This window comes from Loxodonta africana, chromosome 11 (genome assembly GCF_030014295.1).
Source record: "Loxodonta africana isolate mLoxAfr1 chromosome 11, mLoxAfr1.hap2, whole genome shotgun sequence".
Lineage (NCBI taxonomy): Eukaryota > Metazoa > Chordata > Mammalia > Proboscidea > Elephantidae > Loxodonta > Loxodonta africana.
Genome location: NC_087352.1, coordinates 96,367,194 through 96,373,969, shown reverse-complemented (window position 1 = coordinate 96,373,969; position 6,776 = coordinate 96,367,194). Strand labels below are relative to the sequence as shown.

At 45.2% G+C, this 6,776-nt stretch overlaps 1 pseudogene; it reads left to right on the top strand.

The window, feature by feature from the left end:
• The first annotated feature begins 497 nt into the window (after nt 1–497).
• On the top strand, nt 498–1,979 carry LOC100671731 (ataxin-10-like; annotated as a pseudogene).
• Nucleotides 1,980–6,776: the final 4,797 nt, after the last annotated feature.

The window sequence follows — 6,776 nt, the reverse complement described above, 5'->3', positions numbered from 1 at the left end:
ACTCTGACCTATAGGGTCGCTGTGAGTCGGAATTGACTAGACGGCAACAGCTTTGGGTTTTTCGTTTTTTGGGTTTTTTTAGTTTAGTGGAACCATCCGTCTACCACACCCTTGCTCTATGGCCATATTATCTATATTAACATTTCTAGAAGCCGAATGAAGAAACAAATGTTCACAGAGTGCCTACCACGTAATAAAACTAGTCTAGTTGCTTTCAAGAGAGGCCCTGGGGGCGCAGTGGTTAAGCGCTCGTCTGCTAACCAAAAGGTGGGAAGTTTGAACTCACCCGTGGCCTCCGCGGGAGAAAGATGTGGCAGTCTGCTTCCCTAAAGATTACAGCCTCGGCCCTTCGTCTTGTCCGCAGCTCCCGGGGGAAGCGAGCCCGCGCGCGTGCGCTCGCCCCGCAGCGGCTCAGTCTTGGGCGTGCGGCTGCAGCGGCCTGGCAGGGCGGGCTCCTCGTCCTCCTCGGCAGCCTCCGTGAGAGCGCAAGCGCCAAGATGGCGGCGCTCAGGCTGCCTCCGGCCCCGCTGTCCCATGTCTTGGTGCCCACGCCCGCCCAGGATCTGGAGGCTCTCGGCTCCCTGGCCACACCCTTCAAGGAGCAGCGCAATCCGGAAACACCACCTAAGAGTATCTTCCAGAGAGTCCTGAGTGTCTTAAAGAAGTCTTCTCATGATGTTGAACTGGCCTGCTGAGATCCATCCCAAGTGGAACATCTGGCTTCCAGCCTGCAGTTAGTAACAGAATGCTTCAGGTGTCTCCGAAATGCTTGCATTGAGTGTTCTGTGAACCAGGATTCAATCAGGAACTTGGATACAGTTGGTGTTGCTGTTGATTTGATTCTTCTTTTTCGTGAACTGCAAACGGAACAGGAATCCTCGTTGACAGCTTTCCGCTGCCGCCTGCAGTTTCCAGGCAGTGTTGCCTCACGAAACAAAGAACCCCAGCCTGTCGTTTGGGCGCATGCTTTCCCAGAGCTCCTTTTCACTTGCTTAAATCATCATGACAAAAAGATTGTTGCCTACTCTTCAGTGATTATGTCAGAACCCTTAATCTTAAAAGAATGAACGAACTGCAAGAAAATTTCGATACGGTGATTAGTGTCATAGAAGCTCACCAAAAGCAGCCTGAATCAGAATGGCCGTTGTTGGTTATTACAGACCATTTTCTGAAAAGCCCGGAACTGGTGAAAAGCCCGGAACTGGTAAAAAGCCATGTATGCCAAACTGACCAGTCAAGAAAGAAAGGGTGACATTTCTAGGCCTTACGGAAGCCAAAATCGTGGGTGATGACCCACTGACCAAGGATGACATCCCTGTGTTCTTAAGCCACGCAGAGCTGAGTGCCGGCACTTTCCTGGATGACTGTAGGGGAGTGCTGAAGTGGACCTCAGAGCATCAAACCGAGGATGAGGAGGTTCTGGCGATATTTCGGCTTCTTGATACCGTTGTGAAATGACTGCTGATACTGATCTGCTCACCTATATACAGGGCTTTCTTGGCTTGCTGGAAAGAGTAATTGATTTTTTATGACTGATTCCATAGCTGGAAAAGATACTGCAAACCTCTCACTACCACTGGTTGTATAAAAGCAGAAACTGACATCTCAAGTGTGGCTGTTGGGTTTAAGTCTCATCTCATTCGTTTGATTGGAAATCTGTGCTACAAGAATAAAGAAAACCAAGACAAGATGAATAAGCTGGATGGCATTCCATTGATCCTAGACAACTGCAGCACCCAGTGGGTGGTGTATACAGTCTGAAACCTCATAGAACACAATAGCCAAAAGCAAGATTTGATTGCAAAGATGGAGGAACAAGGGCTGGCAGACCCATCTGTACTTTAAAAAATGGGTTTTGAAGTTGAAAGACAGGGTGAAAACCTGATCCTGAAATCTACAAGTGAAGCACCTTAGCGGTGAGTGAACACTCCACCCAAATACCTAAAGTTTTGGAATCTGTTTCATGGATTTTTCATGTTCTGCCGTCTGTGAAATTTCAAGTCTTTGAAGATTTATAAGTACAAATCCAAGAACATGTAATCTTTTAGATAGTACAGTTAAATGTATATAAGCTTAAATATGTAAATAGTCAAATATTCTACTGTTTCTTTGCTTTGAAAACTTAACTGTCTGGTTTGCCTTTGACCCCATGGATACAATGTGCATTTAAGTAATGGATTATACTTACTGTGGCAGCAAATAATAAAGTCTTCTCTTTGAGGGCACAACCAAAAAAAAAAAAAACAGATTACAGGCTTTGAAAACCTGTGGAGGCAGTTCTACTCTGCCGTATAGATTCACTATAAGTTGGATTCAAATCGACAGCAATGGATTGGTTTGGGTTTTTTTTTAGCTGTTTTCAAAGGAGTCCCTGCATGACACAAATGGCTAACTGGAAGGTTGATGGTTCAAACTCACTCACAGGCACCTCGGAAGAAAGCTTGGCTATCTATTCCTTTAGGATCACAGCCTTTGAAAACCCTATGGAGCACAATTCTACTCTGAAATACATACGGTCACTGTGAGTCGGAATCAACTCCACGCAACTGGTTAAAAAGTTGCTTTCAAATTCAATCCCTGTAATTACCTGGTGTCTTAGTAAGTGTTCTCTAGAGAAACAGAACCACTGATAAATAAATGTTGTAGTTGTTAGCTGCCACCTAAATATACATATTTAGAGAGAGAGTTTTTTTTGAGGAATTAGGTCACATGAATGGGGGGTGAGGTAGCGACCCTAAAATTTGTAGGTCAGATGACAGCCTGGAGATTCCTGCAACCTTGTGTCCCAAAATCCACAGATCAGGTAATGGGAAGAGTGAAAAATAAGAAAGTTCTGGTAAAATGTCTACTCATACTCTGGAGGCAGAATATACCTTAGGGAAACTTCCGTTTTGCTCTCAAGGCCTCTAACTGATTGGCTGAGGCCCACCCACATTATGGAGGGTAACATGCTTTGCTTAAGGGTGGCTGATTTAATCACGTGTAACTACTTCGTAACAGCAATTGGTTAGTATTTGACCAACAGCTAGGCACCGTAGCCCAGCCAACTTGACACATAACATTAGCCATCATACCTGGTGCGGTAGTTCTTATTCCCACTTTACGGATGAGGAAACTGAGATCTGAAAAGACTAAATAATTTGCCCAGATAAATTTATACAGTTAGTAGACAGAGCCATTTGGATTCAAATCCAGGTCTTCAGACTTTAAGAGCAGCAGGCTTTTCACTAAACCAACGTTAGCTCGTTACCTCATGAGAAGCTTGTTCCATCTTATAAAATCAAAGTACATGAAAATTTATATACAGTTCATTGAAAATGGACAGAATTTCAATATGTTCATCTTACATTTAAACAATTTCAAACTATTGCAAATTATAAAATATGAATGTATGCACAAACTTAAGTATATTGATTTGAGGTATAAAAATGTAAACTTCACATTGGAATGTTTTGTATTACCCAATTCTAAGTATTTTAAATGCCTGGATTTAATTTACTTAACAATAAATGCATTACTGCATTTATTAGCAAATATGACTATAATCATATTCTTTCCTCCTTTTGCCCTAATCTTAAAGATTTTACCTCTAATACAGACTTAAAAAAACAAAATCCATTGCCATTGAGTTGAGTGCAACTCATAGCAACCCTCTAGGACAGAGTAGAACTGCCCCATATGGTTTCCAAGGAGCAGCTGGTGGACTTGAACTGCCAACCTTTTGGTTACCAGCCATAGCTTTTAGCCACTGTTCCACCAGGGCTCCAAAACAGACTAGAACAGCAAAACATGTAGAAGTAAAAATCCAACACACTTGGCCTTAATAACACTTCCTAGGGCTCAGGTACCCACAGTGGGTAGCATATTTCCCTTTAATATATCTCCATCACTGTCATTTTGGGGGAAGAAATATAAATATTTTCATATAAGTTTCCCCCAAGGAGTCAAAAGTAGCTCTTCAAATTTTCTGAAAGCTTGATAGAAGCTGCTAAAAGATTAAAAAAAAAAAAGATTAGCATATATTAATTAACTCTTCTGTAAATATCAACAAATGAAATTAAGCATAATTCACACTTTTTCCTCTGTCACACTGTTAGCAATTCCATACTACAGTTGTAGAGAACTATAAAAACCCAAAAGGTAATTATACAGAAGAAAATATTCTTGCATTGTGTTTCAAAATTGAGAGAAAGGGGAATTGGGGATAGAAAATAATGCAGTAAAGGCAATCATTTAAATTGAATGTTATATTATTCACAATAAATAAATGTATCCCTCATTTTCACACTTAAATATGCAGCATCTAATACAGCACTTGGGAGCAAGAGCAGTTCAGTGGTAGAATTCTCACCTCCCATGCCAGAGACCTGGGTTCGATTCCCAGCCAATGCACTTCAGGCAATTTTACCACCCCCATCTGGCAGTGGAGGCTTGTGTGTTTCTATGACGTTGAACAGGTATAGGGTAATGCTATTCAGCTATGTACATCCCCTCCCTAATGGAATCAGCTTTGCTCTCCCCCGAAGCATGCTGGGGATGAATTCGGGATGGACTCGGGCTAAGGTACAAGGCCGGGAGTGGCATGACTGGGCCAGAAGCCAGGGCCGAAAAATGCCTTAGCAACAAGAAGGAAACATCTGGGCCTGAACCTAAAGTCGCTGGGAACACTGACTGCCCAAGGGCATGGGAGAAAACAATGAGCCTTGGTCCCAGCTAGAATGGTATATAGGCTTGGGTCCCATGCTAGGGTGGTTACGGAAAATACTCCAGCCAGCCGCCACTGGAGAGCAGCTCCTTCCCCATGCCAGTAAGGTTCCCTGAACAAACTCAAGAATCTGGAAAGGACTACATGTCAATTCTTCAGATTATCTGCCAGGGCACACAGTGAGGGTCTTTCCTTGCTGGGGCTGTCCCCCAAAAAGTGGTGTAGTCGGCAGGATTCCAGGGAGCACACCAGGCCTTCCCAGATGGGTGGGGAAAAGCAGGCTCCACTGGGGAAAACCCCAGGGTGACCAGAGACACATTCCCTGGGACCACCAGCCCAGGCTGTTGATGCCTGGGGACCTGTGCGTGAGTATGGGGATGCCCCCAAAACACTACAGGGATTGTTCCGGTTACTAGAGTCTTTGTATGTTGAGAAAGAAAAGAAGGATGTTCATGTTTTGGCTGCAGGAGTTGGGTGGCCGCTGCTGCAGGCATTGCGATATTCCTGGGAGGCCCCAAAGCAAAAGCCAGATTGCCGTGCTGAGGCAGCTTCTGTGGGGTGGCTTCTACTGGCAGCATTGAGGGGGCTTCTGATGCGGAGCCAGCTGCTAGGGCCCTAATTAGGCAGCTGGAAGCGGAGCTGCAACTGGAGGATTTGCGGGCAGCATATTCCTTCTCCACTGAAACATTAGTGCCCCGTTTGCAATGCAAGAGGCATCTTCGGGGGAAATCCCGGGGTGGCCAGAGACCTCTATGAGGGGAGGTCTGGCCCGTACGCTCTTCTGTGGGAGAAATTCCGGGGTGGCCAGCAAAGCCCAGCTAGCTCGATCGGTAGAGCACAAGACTGGAGCTAGTTGGAGGGAATAAACAGGTCTTTTTTTGTTGCTGAGAACACCCTGTAACACCCAGTGCAAAGCAAGAGTTAAAACAGCAGGGAGAAAGGAAAACAAAGGAGTAAAAAGCCCTTCAAGACAGCTTGTGTTGAGTGACCTTGAAGACACCTCAGAATTCTCTGATAGCTGCCCCACCAAGGTAACTGAACAGCAACCGAGCTGCAGCTGCAATGGTAAGGGGAAAACTAAAAGGGGGAGCCCACCTCCAGGTTACCAGGCAACTGGGCGGGACCCATGCTTGTGCTTGGTGTGGTGGTGTGGCTCCACAAATGAGTGAGGGCTCTGCCAACTTTTCCCAGATCTTCCTTCAGAAATAAGATTGAGGATTAAGTCTCATTTCTCTGTCACCAGCAAGGAGCAAAGGCCTTGTGTTACAATTAAAGTCCAGTGAGGTATACTTTGGGTCTGAGGTCACTATCATTGAGACACTTGCCCCAGCCTCCCTGTGGATAAGTCCCTTGGGGCCCCTACAAATCCTCGTTGTATGTACTGATGATGTTGATGTATTAATGCACACCTTCGTAAACTTTTGCCTCCAAGTCCTGATGGGAATTGCTGCAGTTAGGGCCGTTTTTAGAGGGGCGCAAGAAAACTGACATGAGCTATAGCTAACAGCCTGGCCATTCAATCTGGCCACTGACAACCCTCGGACTGACATATAAAGCAAACCCTTATAGGGATGGGACATCTGGACAAAAAAAATCAGTTCTGCTGCTGATGAGCTTTTGTTACTTGTGTGGATAGTCATCAGAAAAGCCCCTGTGCTGAGAGTGGAAAACAGTCAACGAGCAGACCAGTCTCACCAGCTGACTGCAGAGGCTGAAGCATTGTCTGCTCCAGAGCAAAGAGATGTGCGATCGACCACCTTCTGGATTTAAGAGAGGACTGTCCATGGAGATTCACACACCATCCTAGACTGGGCCTACAAGCATGGATAGCACAGGAAAGCTGACCCACCTACGAGACCCTGGCCAAGGCCAACACCTGTGCAGGGACAGATTCCCGAGCCAACAGGCCAGGTGTTCTTGGCAAATAATTGTATCTGGGCTTTTTATCCTATACAGAGGCTTCCACTGGATCTTGAATGAACTCTTCACACTCTTTATCACCCCAAGACATAGTGGCAATTGAGCACTTCAATGGACAGGTTTAAATGGCTTATGGGAGGGGACAACACAA